The sequence below is a fragment of the Suricata suricatta genome, chromosome 4 (assembly GCF_006229205.1).
Source record: "Suricata suricatta isolate VVHF042 chromosome 4, meerkat_22Aug2017_6uvM2_HiC, whole genome shotgun sequence".
NCBI lineage: Eukaryota > Metazoa > Chordata > Mammalia > Carnivora > Herpestidae > Suricata > Suricata suricatta.
Window position 1 is genome coordinate 115,031,836 of NC_043703.1, and position 25,735 is coordinate 115,057,570.

General features: G+C 43.1%; 1 pseudogene; it reads left to right on the top strand.

Moving 5' to 3' along the window:
- Positions 1-23,928: 23,928 nt before the first annotated feature.
- On the top strand, positions 23,929-24,466 carry LOC115289045 (annotated as a pseudogene).
- Positions 24,467-25,735: the final 1,269 nt, after the last annotated feature.

Consider the following 25,735-nt stretch of genomic DNA (forward strand, 5'->3'; position numbering starts at 1 on the left):
AACCTTAGCATAACCTTGACCCTTGGCCACTTTATCTCTCTTAGTGATGCCTCTCAGCCTGAGGCTTGTTCTCTTCCCCAGCACCTTGTTCCAACCTGGGATCATCTTTGCTCCCTCTGTATTTGCTTCTGACCCTCTTTTTTTTTGAATTATGATCTCCCTGGCTGATCAGTGGCCAATCTGTGTGACTGTTGCCCCATCTATGCCACAAAACCAGCCTCTACAGAACACTGGCTGGACTCCTAGAGGAGACTATCAGTGGCTCTGCTGAGATGCCCCATCTTTCTGTGTCATGGGACCCTCCCAAGCTGGGGGTACAGTTTTCTTTGGTGGACCTTTGCCCTTCTCTGGGGGTTCAATGGCAATGGATCCCCTCAGCTCTGGCCCCTTTTCCCTGCTCTTTGCCTCTGAACCTCAGCCGGGGCTGCTGCGTCCCTCCCTCTGCATGCAGGCAGACTCCTGGCTGACTTCACTCCCTGTCACATTCCTGGCTGTGAAAGGGACCTCTTCCAAGGCCCTGGGGAGATGACATGAGTTTGTTTGTTTTTCTCCTGTCTCCACTTCAAGGGCTCCACTGGCAAAAACAACACCCTGATGACTTCCAGCTCTTCCCCCTCCTTTTCTCTGAACATGGGAAAGACGGCCTCTGCTCTCAGATGTGTCAGCTGAGGAAAGGGAAACAGAGGGGATGGCTTTGGGAAGGTCACTTGCTCCCAGTGCCTTTTTGAGGACCAGTCATACAGCATGCACAAAGCTTCTGTGGGCCCAATGCAGGAGCCCCTCAGGAGAGATAGGGATACCATTGTTTAAAAAGAAAGGCTCGAGGAAGGCAAATCTCAGTCCAAAGGGATTCATCTAATGGGAAAATACAGATCTGAGGATCAGAACACTTTCCCAACACCTCACACAAAACTGTGCGTGAACAAGCCTCCTTCTAGTAATAGTGCATGTTCCTGGACTATATTGAACCTCTAAAACTGTGATTGTAAGAGCCTTCTCTCTAATGGGAGAGTTGTCACACAGAGTCAATGAGAAGGGATTGTACATGGAGCACAGTATATGTTCACCCTCTAAGTTCCAAAGATGAGCTGTTGAGGACCAGACATTCTTTTATGGGACAAAGAACAGTTGTTTTCTTTAAGGGATAGTGTTTGGGTCAAAGAGGCTAATAATTAGAGCCCAGTGGAAGGACAAAGTGAATGAATAAAGACATTCTAAATACTACATTACCATACACAACCTTGGCATTGATGGGGTTGCCACCTGGGCCATGTTGTTGAGAAAGGTCTAGGAGAAGAAGTTGAACTATGTCCAAGGATAAAGCAGAGCTTTACTACCACTTTCCTTGTGCACCAACTCCAGACAACCCCAGGGGCCACAGAGAAGTGGGCCCAAGGCCAGAGAGCCCTTTGTGATGGCAAGTTTGATTTTGTGAAGCAGTGAATACAGTGATAGCTCTAAGGTCAACAATGAACCCTTTAAGAGCCAAGCCAGAGCCATAGGACTTTCCAGCTCATCTCCCATGGATTCCCAGAGAACAAAGGAAGACTGTGGGGTCCAAGGTGCTGAAATAGGAGCTGATATACGAAAACACAGAGCAGTGGAAGAGGAGAGGTTCAGCTTCTTCACATCCTCAAGATTCAGTCTGATGTCCCTCTCTTTGCGCAGGAGCCCAGCCACTTGCTCTGAGGAGAAACTTTTGTATAAAGTTCACATGAGGTTATACAAGAGACATGGTGTCATCCTGAGCTCCCTTAAGTACCTGCTTTGTGTCTACCATGGTGGACAAGACTGGATTGTTCCCACAAGATCATACCTCAAGGTCCTTTATAAGTCCTTAGGGAATCTTTAGGGAATTCCTATCTGTCCTGATCATTAAAATACAGTTCTTGCCCCCTGGAAATCCCAGGTCTTACAGCCCAGGTCTGACACCCTGGGGGATCTGCTGGTCAGCCTGAAACAGAGAATAGCCATGGATATGAGGCATATGCACTGGAACATAAGATGGACAGTGACTGGAGCTGCCAAATGGAGCTCCTTGAAACTGTGCTGGGCATGCTCAGCAGACTCTGGAGGGTGGGACAAGTGGAAATTAGTCAGGAGGGTCTTCTCATGGGGTTGCAAGGATAGTAGGGCTCATAGATTGGTAGAGAGGTGAAAAGAGGTGTTGCAGAGGCAAGGCTGATAGGAATAAGCAGTCCTGTGCAGTGCATCAGTATAATTGTGCTATTGAAGGGCATTGGCAATCACATTGTAATCTCTGGACATGGAAAGGCTGCCATGCCCACACTGAATTGTCTTCTCTGTCTTTTCCCTAAATAGTTTCTCCTGGTTCCTGTTTTTGAAACATACTTTATACAGGCTCTCTATATTCTTCTTGACATGTGGTGTCCAGAACTTATTCTCCCATTCACTCACTCAATTCATATATATTTAGCATTTCCCATGTTCTAGGTACTATACAGGGGTACAAAGATGAATAAGACCTAGTTTAGTCCTAAGGGAGTCCTTAGGCTAATGCAGCACTGTTCAGTAGAACTTTCTGTGGTGACAAAAATGCTCTCTGTGATGTCTCATCTGGGAGTCACTGGTCACATGTGGCTACTGAGCACCTAAAATGTGGCTAGGGTAGCTGAGGAACTGAATTTTTATTCAATTGTAATTAACTTAAATTGAATAGCCACATGTGACCAATATGAACCATATTAGACAGCATGTACATAACTGAAAAGAGAGTCAAGGAATCAGACTGTTACATTATTAGTACAGTTCAGTTAGGCCTGCCATTGTGGTCTTGACAAGGAAGTAGGGGAGAGGTAGTGACTGCATCTGTCTGGGAATTAGGAGGTCTTCCCATATGAGGCAACCTTTGAGCTAAGTCTGGGATGATGAACAGGACATACATGATGATGGGGAGGGGGTATTTGTGGGCAAAAGTCTCAAACTAGTGATTTCTGCATTTTTGGTAGACTTTCCAGCTGGGATCTTCCATAGATTAACCAACAGGGCTGGACTCTAACAAGGAGATACAGATGTGCTCTGCCTGCTGGCCTGGCTCTCTGCCCTCCTCAGTTCCCAGGGAGGTGGGTGATGACAGATGGACTCATGACTCTCCCTAGATTGAGGGATCCAAGGGGTTGAACTGACCCTAGGAATGATGATTGCACCCAGGGGAAAGGGTGCGGGGTATCTGGAGACCATATGGGAAGCTGGGAAGCATTTAGGGGAAGAGGATTGACGCAGGGGTGAGGTTTCTTGGAGCCAGTTTCCCAGTAGAGGCTAAGAGTGACTCCCAGGGTCGACTCCATCCTCCTGTCCAGATGGAGAAATAGGGGAGGGGTACTTGGACCCAATGGGGCTGCTAGAGAACAGTCATTGTGGGGATGGGCAGAGTTGATGATGAGATTTTCCAGGGTGCCAGGGTGCTCCTGTGTTCGAGTCCTTGGTGGTTGGCTGGTAGCACCCACACCACTTTCATCAGACTAAGGTCTTCCAGGGGTAAGGCCCAGTGTGTGGTCCAAGGGAAAAGAGAGTTTGAAATATAGATATTCAAATTCTATATGCCTGAATTAGAGCTCTTGATTTACCTTTCAAGACTCACCCCTCCCCCAGGCTTAAGATGGCATCACTATCCAGCAAGTTGCTCCATCTAGAGAGCTGGGAGTATTTATGGATTCTCCATGCTCCTTTATTTCCTACATTGTCTTTATCATCATTAAGTTCTCTTGATTCTCCCTCCAACATACGTCACTCGTCCACTTGCTTCTCTCTATTTCCACTGACACCAGTCTGGCCCAAGTTTCTGTAATTTCTCATCTGGAAATTTCCCTTTAACTAGTTTCCCTATTTCCTTTGCTGCCCTTTCCTACCCATTTTACACTGAAGTTAGAACAATTTAAAACAAAAAGGAAGTTTAATCAAATTACCATATTAACCCATCTAATGCATTTGACTTCCTACTTGGAATAAAACTCACAATATAAAATCCTTAACATGGTCAGAGAGGATCTACATGATTTGGCCCTGGCACTTGTTCAATGTCATCTCACATAAGTCTATCCCAGAACATGATAATCCTACTGCATTTGTCTTCTAGGTCCTTGAACAAGTTGTACCCTTTCCTACTGCCAAGTCTTCACCCATGTGATGACCTCCTTTCTTCTTCACTAAGATGGCTTCTTCTCACCCACACACTTCCATGTGTTTGCCCATTCTACTCCTCTTCCATAGCACACCCTTCCTTTCCCTTGTAGTAGAATTTGAAATTTATTTTCTTGTTCACTGTCTCTTTCACTAGACTCTAACCTTTATTAAAGCAGGCTATGTCTACTGTGCTCACCATCAGCTGGTCAGTTGTGTTGTACACAGAAAGAGCTAGGGAATTCCTCATCAAAAACATGAATGAATGGTATTGTTTCTTATGTGGACCTATGAAATCAACACTCTTCCCTGTTAGGAAGAACTGGCTAGCCCCAACATTGTATTCAGCTATTCCTGAATTTTGTCCTAGATTTTTTTTTTTTGCTCTCCCTTCACCATATCTCAGATAAGTCAGACCATTCAGGAATTACCAAAGCCCTGAGGTTTCCAAGGATTCTACTCATTTTGATGTCCATTCTAGTGTTTCTAAACAGAAGCACTATTAGTTGCATGAACATTGTGACAGGGTCAATTCTTTCTTAGCCTGAGTCTGGCTGGGATTTCCATAAAATTTTCTTTTTCCTAAAAACTCTTCCTGTTTAGAAAAATGTGGGTGGTGTGGAAATACGAAATATTCTTAGAGAACCTTTTGGGCAGCAGTATTAGAGTGGAACATGCAGCTAATCCTGGTGAAAAGGGCTCTGTGACCCAGAAGAGGTTTCAGATGCAGCAAGGAGCAAGGAAATTGGTGCTCTCTTTTCCTGAAATTTGAATTCCAACATATTTATGGCCCTGTTTATGAAGGATAGAGATCAGCCTCCAGGGAAATACAGTGGTGAGGCTAAGAGCTCAGATATGCGAGGTAGACTGCTTGAGCTCAAAATCTGTGTAATAGTAGGCAAGTCATTGGCTCTCTGCATCAGTGTCTTCTGAGTACCTCTTCCTGTCTATCAGATCTTGATCCTATTCTTTATCCCCATGACCATCCCTAATAGAGCCCATGTGGAAAGACAGTTGGTGGATTGGGCTAGTCTGAGTGCCTGCCTCTTACATGGTTACTGTCAGTGCTTTGAGTCAAGGAAGGACAAAAACCTAAAATGGCTTGAAAACAGGACATACTATTTTTCTATACCCTTATATCATGGTTCATATATGCCCTCCACAGGGACTCAGTAAAATCTTCTCCCTTAACTAGGAGCTCCTCTGAAATAGAAAAATATCACAATTTACTATTTACTTTTTATAGGAAATCTTTCTGTTTATCAGCCCCTCCAGTTATAAAAGCAATTCATAGACATACAGCAACTATTTAATATTGAGAAATTTATTCATGTAAATCATTACACAAATAAAAGAAAAATGCATAATCATAGCCAAAGACATTTAATAAAGTTCAACATTCATTTTTAATTAAAAAATTTCAGTCAGTTGAGCCTAAAATGGTATTTTTCTTAACTTGGTAAAGAGTGTCAAACTGTATCCATTTCACTTTGTTCAGAATGTTAAAATATTAGAGGCATTCCCATCAAAGTCAGGGAGCACTATTGCTATAATTTTTTTAAACGTAGTTCTGGACAACCTAGATGATGCAATAAGAACAGAAAAATTGAATAGCATAAATATTGAAAATGAAGAGGATAAAATTATTGTTTTCAGATGGCTAGACTGTCTTCATATTGAAAATCTATCACCTCTCTAGCATCTGTTGCCTTTTTTTCCCTCATTGAAAAAGCTTACAAGCTTCATGTGAGGATCTACTCCTTCATCCACTTTTAACCTGTGTGATCTGGATGGAGTTCCTTCCTTAGAAACAGTAGTCAAGCATGTAACCCTAGTCCAGCCAATCAAAACACTCCATTCTCCTGGACTATTTGGTGATGGCCATGTACCAATCACAAGAAGCCTAAGAGTGAATTTTGTACATCAAAAGATCTAGGATAAAGATGGAGAAAAACCATGTGCTCCTGATGTTAGTCTTTGTCCTAGACTTTCCATTGTCAGAGAAAATACATTTCCTGTTCACTTAAGGCAGATTAAAAAAAATAATAGTTTTATTGAAATATAATTCACATATCATGTAATTTACCCATTTAAAGTGTACAATTCAATGGCTTTTAGTATATTCTCAGAGTTGTACAACCATCACAACACCTCTCCAGCCCTAGGCAACCACTAATATACTTTCTGTCTCTATAGATATACCTCTTCTGGCCATTTTATATAAATGGAATCATGTATTATATAATCTTTTGGTATTGGCTTCTTTTACTTAGCATGTTTTTCAGGTTCACCCATGTTGTAACATGTGTCAGCACTCTTTTCCTTTATATTATAAAATTATATTTTGTTGTATGGATATACCATATTTTATTTATTCACTCATTTTTTTTCTTTTATAGTTTATTGTCAAGTTGGTTTCCAGGTAACACCCAGTGCTCATCCCAACAATTGCCCTCCTCCATGCCCATCACCCCCCTTCCCCTTTCCCCCTCCCCATCAGCCCTCAGTTTGTTCTCAGCATTCAAGAGTCTCTCATGGTTTGCCTCCCTCCCTCTTCCCAACTATTTTTCCCCTCCCCCCCATAGTCCTTTGCTAAGTTTCTCCTGTTACATTTATGTCACTCATTCATTCTTTAGTTTATGGACATTTGGTAGTTTCCACTTTTTGGTTATTAAGATTAACACTGTTACAAATATTTGTATACAGGTTTTTGAATGGACAGGTGTTTTCATTTCTCTTGGGTATTTACCTAGGAGTGGAATTGCTGGATCATATGGTCACTGTATGTTTAATATTTTGAGGAACTTCCAGACTATTTTCCAAAGTGGTTACACCACTTTGTATTCCCACCAGCAGTTGTATTAAGGTTCAAATTTCTCTACTTGTTATTGTCTTTTTGATTATAGCCATTTTAGTGGATATGATATGAAATCTCATTGTGGTTTTGATTTGCATTTCCCTCATGGTTAATGATATTGAGCATCTTTTCATGTGTTTATTGCCCAGTTTGTATATCTACTCTGGAGAAATGTTTATTTAGATCCTTTGGAATTTTTATTTTTTCATTTTCTAATTGTAGGATGGGGAAGATCTTCCTAGGCAATACACAAAACTCAGAAGTCTTAATATTGAAAGGTCCAACTACATAAAAAATTTAAATATCTGTACTTTCTTTTTTTTAACTTTTAAAAAATATTTATTTATTTTTGAGACAGAGAGAGATACAGCTTGAGGCAGGGAGGAGCAGAGAGAGAGAGGGAGACACAGAATCCAAAGCAGGCTCCAGCCTCTGAGCTGTCAGCACAGAGCTTGATGTGGGGCTCGAACCCACAAACCATGAGATCATGACATGAGCCGAAGTCAGATGCTTAACTGACTGAGCCACCCAAGCACCCCTAAATATCTGTGTTTTTAAAGACAAACACAGTTAGATGAAAATCACCTTCCTTCTGCTTTACAGGAGAAAATATTTGAAGTGCATGTATTAATATTAATAATATAGGATTAATATTAATAATATAAAAAGCAGTTCTTGGGGCACCTGCATGGCTCAACCACTTGAGCATCTGGCTTTTAATCTTGACTCAGGTCATGATCTTACAGTTTGTGGGTTTGAGCCCTGTGTCAGGCTCTTGGAATTCTCTCTTTCTCTCCCTCTCTCACTGCCCCTCCCTAACCCATGCTCTCTCTCTCTCTCTCTCTCTCTCTCTCTCTCTCTCTCAAAATAAATAAACTTAACAAAAAGGAAATTCTATGAATGAATAAGAAAAAAAGAAACTTAAAAGCAGACTCTCAAAATGGTGAGGATGAACATTTTACAGAAGTGCCAATAGCTAATTAACATATGAAATGGTGCCCAACCATTCTGCAGATTTGGGACTACAAATTAAACAAGTAGTCACATTTTTTTTCACCATTAGTTTGGCAAACTTTTTAAAGATCAATGTTATCCAGCATTAGTAGTGGGTCTCAGGAAATAGGAATCTCAAACACCCAGTTGGCATGTGCATCATTACAACCTTCTTGGAGGTCTTGGCAGGATCTATCCACATTGAACTGTTAACAGGACAAATCTCAGGATAGTAAGATTGCAGTGGCTTTTGCTTTGTGCCTTTAGGTTTGAGGTAGTCCCATTTGTCTATTTCTGTTACACAAGATGAAGAAGTTCTAGAGATTTTCTGTACAACATAGTGCTTATAGTTAGGAATAGTATAGTACATACTTAAAAAATTAAGTAGAACTCATGTTATATATTCTTACCACACTTATATAATATAAATATATTTGAAAAATAACAAATAAACCAGAGGTAATCTGCTTTTCAGGGATGTGCAAACAGAAAATGACAAGAACCTACACAAAATAAACAGGCAAAAATTAGTGTTTCTGGTTCCTACCAAGAGGCAAATATTCATGGACACTATGGCTCCCTCTCCAAGAGTCAGCCCCAGAAAATCTATAAAAAGAAACACAAAATCTAGTCAATAACACCCCAACCATCACCAACATTACATTACACACACACACACACACACACACACACACACACACCCCAGAAAAAACTCCAAAGCTAGAATTATCTAGGAGACGAAAGGCTGCTTTCAAGTGGTATGTTGGGTGTGACAAAGGCCAAGATGGAGAGTAGCTGATAATGACAAAGATTTAAAGTTTTTGCCTTTCTCCTATATCACATTTGGATAAACAATGTGTGTTTATTATTACAGATTTTGGAGGTAATGGCCCAGGAATGTGGGCAAGTGTCCATTGGGATAGTGTCAGGGAGGTGCATAGATCCCTCAGTAGGGGGCAGTTGGGGAAAACAGGTTGGGACTGACTCAGGTCTGCATCCTGTCTTCCCTCTCCTACTCCAGGCTGGAGGATGATCTCTAGAGAGACCATCTCCTTCTGATCTGAAGAGTTGCTTTGTAGTATGATGACAAACAGGTACCTGGGGCTCTCTGCCTTTTGACTAGGGTGTGGCCTTCACCTTTCACCCTATTCTCATAGTGTAGCTGAGGCCCCAGTAGTATATGTTTCAAAATAACTAAACTCCTAAGGGAGTGCTACCACCTCACTAGGAAGACCACCATTAGATAACGCATTTGCTCTGAAGCAGAAATTTTAGAACATTGATTTAAAAACTTAAACTAAATACATTTAAGGTAATAAGGCACAAAATAGGTACTATGAAACAAGAAGAGAAAAATCTTAGAGAGGAGCAACTGTAAACATTAGCTTAAGAGAAACAGTAGTTGAGATGACGAACATGAAAGATTAAATAATGGAATGAATACAGCTGAAGAACAACTCAGTGAATTGGAAGATCAGATTGAGGAAGTCTCCCAGAAAGTAGAGGGAAAGGATAAAGAAATAGAAAATCTATAAGAAAAGTTAGGGGATACAGAGGGTAGTAGTACAAGTGCTAACATCCAGATAACAGGAGCCCCAGCAGAAGTTAAAGATACATAGGAAGAAGAATATATTTGATGAATAATAGAGATATGTTTCCCTGGATTAAAAATAATCTCAGATAAAAAAGATTGATAAAGTGCAAATAGAAGAAAAACCCCACCCCTACATACACTCTAGCAAATTCTAAGAATATCACAGACCAGAAAAAAAAAACAAAACATTTAAAAGTCTTTATAGAGAAAGCAGCAAACAACTACCAAGGAGTAAGAGTCATACCAACATCAGACTTCTGAACAGAAACACTAGATACAAAAAGACAATAGAAGAATATGTTTCAAATCTTGAAGGAACAACTTGGAACAAAGACCTTTATATCTAACCTAATTGCCATGTGAATGCATAATAAAAATATTCTTAATGACATAAAGCCTCAAGTCACCAGCCACAAAAGACCCCCATTAAAGGCTTTTTGAAGTATCTTTTTTTTTTAAATAATAGTTTGTGGTCAAATTGGTTTCCATATAACACCCAGTGCTTCTCCCCACAAGTGCCCCCCACCATGATCATCACCCCTTTCCCCTCCCTCCCCCTTCAGCCCTTGGGTTCGGTTTCAGTATTCAATAGTCTCTCATGATTTGTGTCCCTCTCTTTCCCCAACTCTCTTTCCCCCTTCCCTTCCCTATGGTCCTCTGTTAGGTTTCTCCTGTTAGACCTATGAGTGCAAACATATGGTATCTGTCCTTCTCCGCCTGACTTATTTCACTCAGCATGACACCCTCGAGGTCCATCCACTTTGCTACAAATGGCCAGATTTCACTTTTTCTCATTGCCATGTAGTACTCCATTGTATATCTTTTAAGATGAGAACTAATTCAAGTAATGCTGCAAGATATATACTAGAAGCAAAGGTAATAAAAAATCTTGGTAAATCTATTTGTTTTTATTGACAGAATCAAAGGCAAACAAAGGACTACAACAACATGGATGAATCAGTAGCATAATTTTGAGTGGGAAAAAAAGGATATCTCAGAAAATTGCTAGTACTCAGCCAATTCCCCCCAAATTGGAAAACACTGAAAATATTTAAACATACATATACATCTGATAAAACTACATAAAACTAAATTTTTTTAAAAAGTAAGAGAATGGTAAACATTCAGCAGAATTACTTTGACAAAAAGGGGTCAGGGGACAGGATGGGAGAGGAATATAGGTAGTTGTAAGTTATCTGTAATGTTGGGTGGTGGTGTGTGGATGTTCAGTTTCTTACCAATTAACAAAGATACAAATAACAAATAAAAGGGGGCCATGTAGGAACATGATGCTAATGTGCCATGAACCAGAACTGGTATCACTATAACTCTGTGCACCTGAAGTCCATAAGGAAACAAAGTTAAGGAAATGCATGGTGGTCCCATTCATTTGTCTTCTTGAGAGGTTGCAAATGTTCAGTGTGAGGAGCCCCTGGCCAGAAATGGGCTTTAAGGTTCACATGCACCCCCTGGCTGGGCTCCCTCACGTTAGATGACTTGTGTTACAGGTCAGGGTGTGAACACGTGGCCAACGAGAGGCAAGGTATAGAGTGATCAGCACACAAGTTTTGAGGTCAGACAGCCTGTTTCTGCTCCCAGCCCTGCCACAGAGGAGCAATTGTCATGGCATTACTGAACCCCTTGATGCCTGATAAAATGATGTATGATCACATCAGAAAGTGCTTGGCACATGGCATGTGTTCCAAAATATTAGCAAAATATATAATAAGAATGAGGATTCAAGTAATAGAATAAGAATAAGAAATAAGCAGCACTTCTCCAGAAAAAAAATCTTGGAGGATTTGGATTGGATTCTTTGACCTAAGACTGTTGCTGAATTCTGGAATTCTGTAATAGTTCTTCAACCTCCATCATTTGCCTTCAGTTTTGCTTTGTTTCTTAGTTTCCTAGTAAACATTTTGAAAAAGTCCAACTCTATTTTGGTGGAGTGAAGGGGGAAACAGACTCAGCTGTAAGAGCAAGGAGAAAGCTATTGCATTCCTGGTGAAGAGTGCCACCCTGGCCTCCTGAGGTAAAGGGTTGGGATGGGAACAGTAAATGGACAGTAAACTGACTGTCAGTGAGCCCCTACTCAGAGCCAGGCACCATGTTCATTGTTCTCACCAAGGTCAAGGAAGGTTGGGTAGTGTTTCATCCAGTCCTAAAATGCCAGAGTTCCATCCATTAGGTTTCCCAGGTTTGAGTGAGCGAAGGTTGACTCAGAGAAGAAGTTAGTAAGTCTGTTCTTCATCACCTTGCTCAAGGGGGTTGTGAATGATGGGGTTCTTGCAGGCCAGCCAAGCATGAGTCTACCTGCCTAGCCTAGCCCCTCACTGCCCTAAGGTCTTCTTCCGCCCTCTCCAGGTCCCCTAGAGGTCTGATCTGAGCCAGTGCCCTCACCCCTTGCGGCCACATCATTGCCAGTAAGGACACAGAGGTGCAGAGATGCCTGCTTTTGGAAGCCAGTGGCCTCTGTGCCTGCTTGAGGTCATGTAGGCCTCTGTGGATCACCCGGGCTCTCTCCGCAGTTTGTGCTGGGGTTTCTGGGAGTTTCCCGGATTGTCTCCAGTTTGCCTGAAATGCAGCCTCTTTCTCTCCATCCCACTGCCCCTCCAGCTCCCTTCCGGCAAACCCTTGGGAAGATGCCAGCGTTCCCTCTCCCAGCGTGCGAAAGCTCGGATTGCCGAGGGCCCCGGGTCCTGACCGGCAGCTGGCACTGCGCACACGGCCAGCCCTGGGGCGGGTAGCAGCTCCAAGAGGTGCCTTCTGGTAGACTGCTATCCTGGCCCCACGTTGACTCCTCCGTGACATCTGAGTCTTCGTTGGGTTCGACGCTTCATCTTTTGTCTTCCTGCTTTCCTGAAATGAGGAATGACAAATAATCCCAGAACTGGAGCCACATGTCCCCAAATGCGTGTGGCTCAGCATCGGTCATGTTTTTCCAATTATGCCTTGTTCCGAATGCCACAGTTAATACGCGCGTGCACACTCACACACATACCCAGGACAATTTTTAGCTAGACATTCAGGCTCCTCTTTTCCCAGAACCCCACGGCCCTTCAAGGCCATGCCCCACCCAGCCCCTCCATCCCTGCTCCACGCCCCCCGCGGGCCCCTGGCCTCTGGGTTCACCCCCGCTCTGGGAAGGCCACTGTTTCAAGACAGGATGTACTTATTTTTGTGTTGCCTAGAACGCCTCCCACCCGTCTCAGGATTTCTAAATCCTGTCCATCCTTGGGACCCAGGATAAGGCGGTCCGCCATGACCGCTTCCCACCGCCCGCGCCCCTGGAACTCTGGCTCCTCCCGGTCCGCCAGCGTCCAAACGCGCGCCTCCCAGCCAGTTGGAATCTCAGAGTACTTACTATGAAGTTTTGGGCTGATAACAATAGGAGAGTGGGTTCATTGGAAACACAAACAAAAAAATAAAAATTAATAAAAACCACTCCATTCATTTTACCTAGAGGTAACCGCCAATCACAATTTCACGAGGGTCTGAAAGAAAGGCTTAAAACACACACACACAAACGCGCACACTCACACTTTTTAAAGAAAAAGAAGTCATACTTACATATGGTTTCATAAGTGCTTTTTCCACCTTAACAATATAACAGCTGTCCACAAAGAACCCCTTCTTTAATGTCAAGAGTTTCTATGAATGACCAGATAAGAGCATTTGCACTTTCCTTAAAAAAAAAATGAATTATTATGGAAAAATTTCAAACGCACAAGTGTAGAGACAACAGTCTAATAGCCCCCTTCCCCCCCACCTCCCCAATCATGTACTCTTCATCCAGCTTCAGTAATTATTAACATTCACTCCTGGTTTTGTCCCCTCCCCTGCCTCAACCTTTTTCCCTTGGAGTATTTTCAAGGAGATCCGGAAGGTGATTTTATTTCACTGTAAATAGCAGTTGTCTTTATAAGGTCTGCTGTTTGAGACGAGGAATAGTAACAGAAAGGCAGTCTGCGTGCAGGGCCGCTTTCTAGTGAATCTGTGTTTCATTCGTGACAGCAGCATCGATGATTTGAAAAATAGTCACACATACATGTGCAAGTTGTATTATTTATTCAGCCTTCAGTCGATACTTGTAGGGCATATGGATGTACAGCTCCTTTGCAAGAGTTCCAGCCTGCAAGCCAGGCACTGCCGGTCTGATCCACTCACCCAGGCATTCAATCAAACTGCCTAGCATTTGTCTCTCGTTGGTTCCCACATGTGAGTTTTCTCTCCTAACCTCAGCGCTCTGCCATTAAGTTCCTGCACACAAGGCTACACGCATCAAACCAAATTCCACCTGTGAAGATGCTTCCCATGAGAGGCTGTGTGCGCCTCTGGGGTCTTCTAGACCCATCTTGTTCCTTCTGCGAGGAGACCAAGGCCATGGAGGAGGAAGGATCTCTCCCCCCACCCTGTGCCCCTGGTGGCAGAACCAGGATGAAATCTCAAGTCTCCTTTCTCCCAACCTGTTTTCTTCACATTATCACACTGCCTGTGGGCAGAACTTTGTGGAGAGGCCAGAAGATGGGGAAAGTGTGACCTTGAGAATTGCATCTTTAGCATCTTTGTTGAGTGGCTCTTGTGCTGGCTCCTAACTAGGGGTTCCAGGGAGGTTTGGATCCTGGATTCTATGGCTCACCTCCTTCCTTCCGGCCAAGGGAGTCTTCAACATAAGGGTAAGGTCCAAAAAGGACACAAAGCAGTGGCTTCCTAATCACTGCACAAGTGCCCAGCGTCTCCCCAGGTGGGGCTGCTCTGATATGCTAGGCTGGAAAGAAGGCTTGGCCTGGAAGTTCCAACGAAGTCCAACAGGAACTTCCCATTCCCACTTCCTTGTGTCTCTGTGTGTTGGCCCTGTGCGGCAGACTTTGCGTCCACTCCCTTGGCCCTCTATAGGCTGGGAACACCTTGTGTACCACAGGCAAGCTGTGAAGGACATGACTGCCTTTGTCCCTGGGAGTCAGGTTACAGCATAGGAAGTGAGAGTAGGCAAGAGGCTGCCCAGCCCTGCCTTGGAAAGCAGAGTCCCAGGATGTGAAGAAGAGAAGAAAGTGGTACCTGAGTAAGTCCATCCCTTGTGAAACCTGGCCAGGGGGTAGTGTCCAGCTCTGACCAGATCGGCAGCTCTTCTAGAAAGGGGCAGATAAAAGGGAGATGAGATCAAGGTCCCAGAATGCTCCCCCTGACACTCTCTAGGTTGGAGAAAAGCTGGGGCTGGCATCCCCTCTCTGTGTGTCAGGCGGAACTGTGGGGGTCTGAATCTTGGCTCTTCCCACGCATGTCATAATGCTTACGGTTTTGACTGTAATCTACAGTCACTGTTAAAACTGTCATCAGTCAATGTCCTTTTTGGGCACTGTACGGATTGTGTACTACAGTTAATAGCAAGTTGTGCTACAGAAAGTAGACATTTTATTCCTTATTATTATTTTTTTAACTTTACTATCCTTCTGCCAGAAGTTTTAGATCTGAAAATGAATTTTCTTCTCTCGTCCTCCTCCTTCTCTCCCTTCCTCTCTTCCATCCACCTGCATCTTTGGGGTACTTACAGATTTTATGCTAGGCTCAGGGCTTCTGTGGTTGAAAGATACCCAGATTAGGAGGAGGCAGTGGACAGAGGCAGTGGGAAGGAGAAGGTACTAGGAGAAAGACAGTTGTAAAACATGGGCCAGCCGTTAGACACAGTCTTGACTCTATGTATCCTCACCCCCAACACCCAAGAACAGAAAGCAGAGTCACCATAGCAGCAAATGACCTGAAGTCTCTGCTCTCGAGTCTTGTCAGCAGAGCCCCTGGGTCTCCAGCCAAAGTGAGGGGGCTCAGGGCAGGAACTAGGTTGTTCAGCATAAAACACGGGGGCACAGGATGTCCAGGGCTGTTTTGAGAACCCCAGGAGTTACTTAACAATCTCAAACATTCTAGCTCTTTCCTTTAGTTTAGTAGAGTCACCCATGCACATCATACACAAGAGTAGGTGCATGCTTGTGTGCACACTCACACACAGACACACACACAGTGGGATAAAGCTCCCATCCCTCCCCTATTCTATATATCTTCCAAGTTTCCTCCCCAGCCCATCATTCCTATTGCTAAGAAGCTAAGTATATTCAAATGGACAGAGCCTTTCTATGTATTCGATTGATTACATACATTTTTAAGCATTCACTATTGCTTAATTTTAGACTGGGTGCTTTTGAATATAGAAGAAAAAGACACAGAAGTCCTCCTCTCCTTGCCTCTATTAGCAAGATTTTCTTTTGGCTATAAAGAGGTCAGTCTTCAGAAATGGAGGGAAAGGTGGGACCATCCGATAGTGAGTTGTGTAGTTCAGGTTGTTGGCCCAGGAACTAGGATGTGGGAAGTGGTCTGGGAGACTCCTTGGAGAAGGTTCCAGGGGATCTGTGAGATGAGTCCCAGACAATTTGGGGGTAAGCTCTCTTCCAAGGGTGCGCAGAGGAGAGAGGTGCCCCAGGTGGATGGAGGATGTAGGCAGAAGCATGAGGAAGGAATGAGCCCAGCCTGCACCAGGGATGGCCAGGGGCCAGGCCTGGGTGGAGGGCAGGTGCACAAGCCAGAGAAGAGTGTGAAGAAAAGGCTGGTGTGGGAACAGCCGATGGCAGGGGCCTGCGTCAAACACATTTGTAGAACACTCTGCCTGGAATTTTTTCCGGAGAGGTAGAGAATTTGGGTCTGTATGTATTTTTAGCCTCGTCTTTTCCGCCCTCTTCTGAGCAATGATTCTGAGAGCTTTCAGCCTGAGGTCATCTGTTTTCCTAGTCCCTGTTCCAGCGAAGCAGATGCCAGCACCACCACCTCACAGGAGGCTGCTGCCGCCCCGGCGCTGACCCCAGGAGAGCGACGTGTCCACTGGACCACAGGAGCAGCCTGTGGGAGGCCGCCCCTGTGGCAGGCTCCGCAGTTCCGAGCTCTGCCAGAATGTCACCCCTCTGTTCTGGCATGCCCCTGTGCGCGTGTTAGAAACCCTCAGACGCCTGTGCCCACTTCCCTTTGGGGCCAGCATGGGCAGCCATCAAGCTGGGAGGCTAAGGAGGAACATGGGGTATCAGATCCAGCTTTCAGGACTCCCCTGGTTTTAGGAGACTCTGTCCTTCATATCTTCCTGCCTCCCAGCTAACTCCCTTCTCTCGCTGGCTCAGCTGCATCCTTGCCAGCCACCACCGCCACCGTGGCTGCTTCCCGAGAGCCACTTGCTCTGTTGCAGCCTCTATAGCACGCTCTCCGTCACCCTTGGAGGAAAGCTCATTTGCTTCTTTGCCTTCCAGACCCACATTGTCAAGTCCCTGGTAGACATGGCGACTGGAAAAAAACAGGACCAAAACCAACTCATAATTTTCGCTCTGTTCAAACATCTTGTTCCCATTGAAGGTACCTGTCTCTGCTTTCCAGACTGGAGGCCTCTGGGACCCCTCGCTTCCTCTCTAATGCTCTAATCCAGTGAGGTGACAAGACAGATTTATTCTTTCGCGATGTGTCTTTTGCACTGATGCTACACCTACCACTTCAATCTCTGCTCTCACTGATGCTTGGTGGGATGAGCCCAGTGGCCTCAGGTGGCCTCTTACCCTGCCACTCTATGATGCCTCTTCCCACCCCACTGAGAGTCTTCTGTGTCACCTCTTTTCTTGTCTCATCAAATCTCAGGTCCTCCCCTTGGCTTCCTGGTCCCCACCTCTTTCCCTTCTCCTGTTCAGCTTTAGCTTCTCTTCTTCTCTACTACACTCACTGAGGCTAACTCCCCATCCCAGGAACATAGCAAGCTCATCCTATCTCAAGGTCTTTGTTCTGGGATCCCCCACCCCACCCCTGCCTTCCTCCCACCTCTCTGCTCCATTTCAAGTCCCTAGCAAGGATTTAATATTCCTTCCAAAGGGGAACTTTAATTCCTGACTCAAAGCATACAATACATTCCAGCTTGCAATTGTCCCTAGAGACAGCTTGTAAGTCAAAGAAGAAAATGAATCTCATTTTAAAAATACTTTTTTTTATCTTTATTTTTATTTGTACCACAATGGTATTACCCAGCTTGATCATTCAAGTTTACAAGTTTGGGTCTTCAATAAAGCTTAGAAGACAGGAGTGGGCATGAAAGAGATTTACTGGGGGAGATGCCTGTGGAATGGTAAAGGAAAGGGACTAGAGAAGGTGAGATGAGCCTTCATGTGGCAGTGCAGATCTGCCCCCTGTGAAGGGTGGAAGGAAGGTAGGAGCACTAGGGAGGAAGAGTCTGAGACTGCAAAGTCTCAGTCAGAACAAAGGGTTTGGTGGGGAGTCCCTTGGTACAGTCAGCTGGATGAAAAGTCCTACTTCTCCAGGAATGGGCCAGCATTAGTGCGTCTGCTGGGCTCCATCATTGGCTGCAGCAGCCTCTGGGAAGCATGGCCTCAGCACACTGTGGTAGATCCCCCAGGGTAATAGCTAGACTCGTCTTTTCATATGCTCATCAAAACAGGAGTTCTGAGTAGTGCATTTTCATGGCTGCCTCCTGAGGTTTGATTTCTGCTGCTGAAGAAATATTAGGGTCAGGTCTCAGTTACTGAATCATTCCAAAGTTAAGGAGTAGAGCCAAAATTATTGGAATAAGCCATTGCATTCCTAAAGAGAATTCCTTGAGAGAAGGGGGATCTGTCTTCATGATCACACCCAGGCATTATTACCATCATTGCTATCATCACCACCACCATTTCCACCAGCATCACTACCATCACTACCATAACTGCCTTAGCCATCATCATTGTCATTAGCACCACATTGTCATCTTGACTGCCATCATCACCACTCTCACCACCTGAATCTCATCATTACCACCATCACTGCGATTACCAGCACCATTATCACTGCCACCACCTTCGTCACCCCCACTATGTTCATTTCTACCGCTATTGCTGTCACCACAATTATGAAGTCAGAGAGTGTGGTATTCTGATTACAAGACCTAACACCTGAGCTTTAACCCTGCGTCTGTCACTGGATTGCTGTACGACCACAGGCAATTCTCCCTGTGAATCTTTATTTCACCTTTCCATTTAGCAAATAACTACAGTGCATCTTCTCTGAGCCAGGCAGTCCTGGGTGAAGATAAAAGTAGGCTGAAATTGTTTTAAGTCTGATTGACTGCCAATTTTGAAGCCAAGAATCAATGGCTTTGCCTGATGATTGACCACACCCAAAGTTTCATGAGAACAGTGGTCATAGTAGCTGCAAAATGGCATGTGACTTTGCCCTGGTTAGAATACCCAGGGGAATAAAAGCAGTTTTATATTTTATTCCGTTCCTTCAGGGAGCCAATAAATGCACCACTAACCTCAAAGTCTTCAGGAATGAGGAAGAAATTCAGTAGAGAACTTAGGGCTTAAACCAGCACATATCTATTGAGGCCCAGGGAGGGTAAGGCCTTCCACTGGTAGTCCGGCATAGTATGGCTGATCTGGGCCTGTGATTCTCGGCCTCCAAGTCTTCTCTGCTGGAGGAGGATGGTGGCTGGGGTGTGGCCTGTCTGGGATGGGGACAGGAATGTTGCTAGAATACAGCTTGAGGGTGAAATGAAGGCCATAGGCTCTGGGTGATGACAGAGGCAGCTGCTGCAAGCCAGAGTCCCAGCCACATCTGGGTTGATGATTGCACAACCCAGCTGTCGGCTGGGCCTTCTGACTCCCCAGTGGGATGGGCTGGTTGGGGGACTGGAGGAGGGTGGGCTGGAGGCCTTGGGAAAATTCAGCACCTGCAGAGGAGTCTGGTGAGTCCCTTCTCTTTTCAGATTATTCCCTGGCTAAGGATGAAAGTGGGGGGCAGGAAGCCAAGGGGTCCTTCTCAGTTTTTAATATTCCCTTTGTTTCCACCAGCCCCTGCTCTCTAGGTCACCCTCATGTTCCTGAAAAGGGAATTTCCATAGTTCCCTTCCCACCCATCCTGGGGACTGGGCAGGGGTGGAGGGTGAACTGAGGGGCAAAGGGGAGATGGAAATTCCCTTAAAGTTGGCAATAGTGGGGGATGCCATGTGTAGGACTGAAACTACTAATCTGTGGCTTTAAGTCCATTCCAGGAACGATATATTTTCTGCTCTACCCCCCACCCCCTCCTGGAACCCCTCTGCTCCCTGGAACCTGAAATAGATCCTAATCCTGCTTGAGCTGTCTACCCTTTCATCAATCTGTGCCCCTAATCTGATCCCTCTTCGTGCTGATGTCAAAGCTGCGACTTGGCAAGAGGAAGGCAGAACCTTGAGCCATCCTTAAGGTCCCTTGGAAAAGGAGTTTTCCCCCAGTCCTGTCCCACAGTCCTGGGGTTCCCTAGGGAATGGATGCAGAGTCCTTAAGGGATGAGGACATAGGAATCTTCCTTCCTAATGACCAGGAAGACCTAGGCTATATGGTAAATGAACTGATCGTTTTGGTGCTTCATTTTTTTTTTTCTGAGAACTAGCACAGAGCCTCGAAAATACTATATTTTCTCAAATTCGAAAGTTTTATTGATTGTAAGAAATACTATTGATATAACTGAAGAATTTTATTTAGTTGTGTTATTATTTGGTGAGGGGAGCTTTGAGGGAGGGTAGGGAAGCATTGCCTGGAAAGGATTCAGAGTCTTCTTCTTTATCAGTAGGATTTTTGGTTTTCCAAGATGGAGGCAAAATTCTAACTATCCAGGTTTCTTTCTGCAGTTGGAGCTTGGATAGAGGTGAACGGGCTGGGTGAGAAAGTAGATTTTCTTTCTTCTTTCCATGACCCCTACACAACCTCACTTCCCATTCCAGGGGCACAATCTTCAAGGGCTGGAAGCTACCTTAAACACATGTCCAGGCTATGTTCAGATACTTCTAGGAGCAGGAATCACAGAATAGTCTCAAAGAAATCTGTCCTATCTCAGGATCACTTGGAGGGTGAAAGATTTCCTTTGTGTGTGGAATTAGAAAAGATCCCCTTCGAGCTCTGTGGTTTGAATCCTACCCTTAGGGACCACAGGAATAAATATCATCCTGTAAGAAAATTATATCTTAGATTTTTTTCTTATTTTGATAAAATTTTCATACCTAGTTTTTTTTTTCTTTTAAAACATGCTTTCTAGATCCCTCCCCCTCCAGAAGTTCTTTCTATTTGTAATCATTCTTTTTAAAGTAATGAACCCACCACTGATCACTGTGCGTCAGTGATGACGTGGAGCCGGCAGGGCAATTCTCAATGACGCGTAGCACTTCCGTGTCTTCATTCCAAGCTGCACATTTTTTTAAAAATATTTTATTGTCAAATTGTTTTCCATACAACACCCAGTGCTCTTCCCCTCAAGTGCCCTCCACCATCACCACCACCTCTCTTCCCCCCTCCCCCCTCCCCCCCAACCCTCAGTTCATTCTCAGCATTCAATAGTCTCTCAAGCTGCACATTTTTTGTGTGTTTTTTCATTTGTTTCCTGCTGAGGTTGTAGTCAATTAAAATTTGTAGGCCCTTCATACATTATAATTATTATTTGTTAAATTTGTTTGTTTATTTTGAGGGAGAAAGAGTGGGGGAGGGACAGAGAGAGAGGGAGAGAGGGAGAATCCTAGACCTGCTCCACACTGTCAGCATGGAGTCTGACTCGGGGCTCAAACTCACGAACCCATGAAATCATGATCTGAGCTGAAATCAAGAGTTGGATCCTCAACCAACTGAGCCACACTGGCACCTCAGACACATTATAAAGTAGTCTCCTATACGCTGGCAATCTGAATTTGGTTGTTTTCTTTGACCTCATATAAAATTTTGTATTAAATCTATATTTTAAATATTTTGTTAAACTATCTTATAATGTCAGCTAATTTATTAGTTTTCTATTGCTGCTATAAAAAATCATTACAACCTCGGTGGCTTAGAACAATTTGTTATCTTATAATTCTGGGGATCAGAAGTCTAAAAAGGGTTTCACTGGACTAAAATCAAAATGAAGGAAGGCGGCATTACACTGGAGGCTCTAGGAGGAAATAATGTTCGGTGTCTTTTCCAGCTTCTAGAGGTTTCCCACATTCCTTGGCTCATGATCTCTTCCCACATCTTTAAAGCCAGTAACATAGCATCTTCAAACCTCTCTCTGACTCTACTTCTGTCATCACATCCCCTTCTCTGACTCTTCAAAGGATTCTTGTGATTACATCGGGCCCACCCAGATAATCCAAGCAGTCTTCCCTTCTCTAGGTGTTTAATGTAATGACACCTGCACAGTCCCTGTTGCCATGTAAGGTGACATATTCATGGGTCCCAGGGAATAGAACCTGACATTATTTGGTTAGGGGGCTTTGTTCTTCCCAGCATAGTCAGTCAGGAATTTTGGTCCTTATTCTGCCACCTAATGCATTAGTTAATCCTGTTAGTAGTTATAGCATCTGTCAAATTAGTATCCTGTCATTACTAATCCAAATCATTGATAAAAATATTGAGGCAGACAAGATTTTGAACACTAAAATTCTTCTTCAGGCTGACCCTGATTCATTAATAAACATTCTTTGATGATGGTGATCCAGATAAGTCTTCCTTTCCACCTTCCTATCTTCCTTTTCCTTCTTTTTCTTCTAACTTCCTGCTCTTCTTTACATGGATCCTATTTGTGCAAGCACTGCACCAAATTTCAAAGCATAGGAGGGGACAAATAAAAATCATTCCTTCCAAATTATATCTTATGGCATGCTGGTGAAGAAATATTATTGAATAATTATTACGTTAATATTAGATTTGGCAGTCCTTACTAGAAATCCAACTTAAATGCCATAAACAAACAAACAAACAAAAACCCTGCTTACTTTCCTCCATGAGAAAAGCCTAAAAGTTGGGACCTCAAATCTGGTAGATACACATTTATCTTATTTGGAAGATACATATTTATTTGTTTTACAAGACTTGGATTTTCTTTACCTTGTGATAACATCTAAAGTTACTCAACTTATATACTCTTATTTATTTATTTATTTATTTATTTATTTTGAAAGACAGAGAGAGAGAGAGAGAGAGAGAGAGCGCGAGCGAGAGAGCGAGCGAGCAGGGGAAGGACAGAGAGAATCCTTAGCAGACTCTGCACTGTCAGCACAGAGCCCAATGTGGGTCTCAAACTCATGAACCAGGAGATTATGACCTGAGCCAAAATCAAGAGTTAAGGATGCTTAACTCAGCCTTCCAGGTGCCCCAACTCTTATCTACACAGTGTGAAGACCAAACACTCCTTAACTCTTACTAACATGTTATTTTCAAATATATCATTCCCACTTATGTAATATCCAAAGTTAACCATCACAATAATTATTCTGTGGATTTGATACTTGCTTAGATTTACCTACATGTTGATCAATTTCTTCGCTCATTATAGTTTTTTCCATCCCATTGCTAACCTCTAGGTACAATTTCTTTCCTCCTGAAATGCACTCTTCTATAGTGTACTCCATCTGCATTTATGAAAATATTATTTCATTTTCATTTTCCAATTATATGGTAACTGAGTGTGGACTTGTAGTTGACACTGAATGAATTGTAGGGTTTATTACTTTGAAGATCCTCCACTTGTCAAGTGACTTCTGCTGTTCCTGATGAAAGTCTGCTGACCATTTAAATGTTGATCCTTTGTGAGTAATCTGTCTTTTTTCTTTGGCTACTTTTAATATCTCCTCATTATCTTTTGGGTTCTGCAACTTCACTTTGAAATGTCTAGATATGGTTTTATTTTATATCTCCTGTTTTGAAGTAGTTATTTCTTGAATATGATTTATAATTTTCATCAAGAACTTGGAAAGTTTAGTCATTATCTTTAAAATATAGCCTCTTTTTCACTCTATGTCCTCCCATTCAGAAACTTTGATTAGAAACATGTTATATTTTCTTATTCCGTCTTCCATATTTCTTAAACTCTCATTTATATTTCCTATCTCTGTTTCTTTATGCCCTGCAACTTTTGGGTACTGCATTTCAGAATATCTTCCAGTTTACTGATACTCTCTTCAGCTATGTTTAATATTCCCATTCACTGAGTTTTTAATTTTGATGATTATATTTTCATTTCTAGAAGTTCTACTTAGTTCTTTTTCAAATACATCTGATCTCTTTTAGGGAGCATTTTGTTCTTTTCTCATATATTTACTTTTTGTCTTTGATAATTAAACAGTTTATTTCACACTATGTATCTGATCGTTCTATTATCTGAATTCTTAAGAGTATAATCTACTTGTTTTGCTTACTAACTCTTGCTCATGGCAAATTTTTTTCCTTCTGAGTTTTATCTTCAGAAGATTTCTGTATAGGTATCTAGTGCAATCTGGGTTGAGTATTTGTTCTTTAAAAGTTTTGTGTTTGGAGAAGTGTTTCCAGGTTGCCACCGGCTGCCACCTACCGGCGCGTCTAGGAGCCATGTCCACCTTGTTTCCCTCACTCTTCCCCCATGCAATTGAGACATTGTGGTTTAATCTGGATTGACCCTGTGTGGAGGAGACAGAGCTGCAGCAGCAAGAACAACAGCATCAGGCCTGGCTCCAGAGCATCGCAGAGAAAGCCAACAATCTGGTACCTATTGGCAAGCCAGCCTCAGAGCACTATGATGACGAGAAAGAGGAGGATGAAGATGATGACGAGGATAGTGAAGAGGACTCAGAAGATGACAAGGACATTCAGGACATGGATGAGATGAATGACTACAATGAGTCACCTGATGATGGAGAGGTCAATGAGGTGGACATGGAAGGCAACGAACAGGATCAGGACCAGTGGATTATCTAGGTAGACAAGGCAGGGTGGCCTCAAGGAAATTCCAGGCCAGCCCAACTTATCCTGCACCCCCTGCAGAACCAGCTGATTGCCCCAACGCCTGAAAGCTCACCTTTGGGTATTTCTTCAGCTGCTGCCAAGAAGTGGTCTCCTCGGACTCTCCTAGGCCATCACTTTGCCCTTGAGTCTCCAGGGCCTGAGCCCACCCCACCTTTCTGCCCATTACCTCACCCTTTGATTGCCAGGTATAGTCTCTTTCTAACTCCCTTTAATAAAGACACAGGACTGGCTTCAAAAAAATAAAAATGAAAAATAAATAAAAATAAAAATTTTGTGTTTGATTCTGCCAGACATCCTAGGGATATGCCTGGGATGGAACTTCTTTTCATAAAGGTACTGCAAAGAATGCAAACATAAAGCCCAAACTTGCATGAGAGCAGTTAAATAGTTAAACATTCTTAGAGGATAATTTTTTCCCACGTCTACATCATAATTAGGTAGTTGAATATTATTCTATTCTATTTTTTCACTAAGGATATATCCCAAGGCCCTGGCATTATGAAGGATGATCAATTCCAACTTTCTAACTTTCAGGGGCTATGTTTGCTCTCTTGTTTCCAGTTGATCATTAAAACCCAAGGTTTTTAATTTCTGAGTTTTAGAAACTTCTATGTATATGAAACCATCCAAAATATAACCTCTTATCTTGGTGGCAACCCAACCAACCTCTTTCACATAGTGGAAAAATAAACAAATAGAGAGAAACAATGTTTTTGAAGATAATTTAGGCTTTCTGCTGAACACTGTATAAACATTACCTCATTTAATTCTCAGAGCAACCTTAAAGATGAGTATTATCCTCTTTTTTATGTATAAGAAAGCAAGGCCTCAGAGAAGTTAAATAATTTTTTCAAAGTCATACAGCTTTCTCTCATTATATATATAAAATTACTATTATATATTAGTATACTATTTATATTAACATTATAATGAATGTTAAAACATTTATTATACTATTTAATATATGTTAAAATGCTGTCTCCTTCCATATTAAAAACAATGCCTTCTGTTATCTGTACTTCCCTTCAGTTAAGGCCCTAATTCTCAACTTAATCACAAAACAGGTTTTTGGAAGATTGGTGACCATGACCCTGTTCAGGACTCTGTACTATCAGGCTTCCCCTCCCATTGTACTCCAAGTGCACTTCTGCTTTGGTCTCCAGTGCTGCATCTATAGCCCTTGTCTGCCTTGTCTTTGGCAGAATATTTTATTGTTCCTCAACTCCTTGTTAAAATACTTCCTCCTTTAATTTCTTCAGTTTGCTGATTCTTCATTTGTTTCTTTGCTTTACATCTCTTCCTTTCTTCCATTTCCAAAGTGTATGTATTTTCCCACATTTCCTCATATTCTCTTTGACC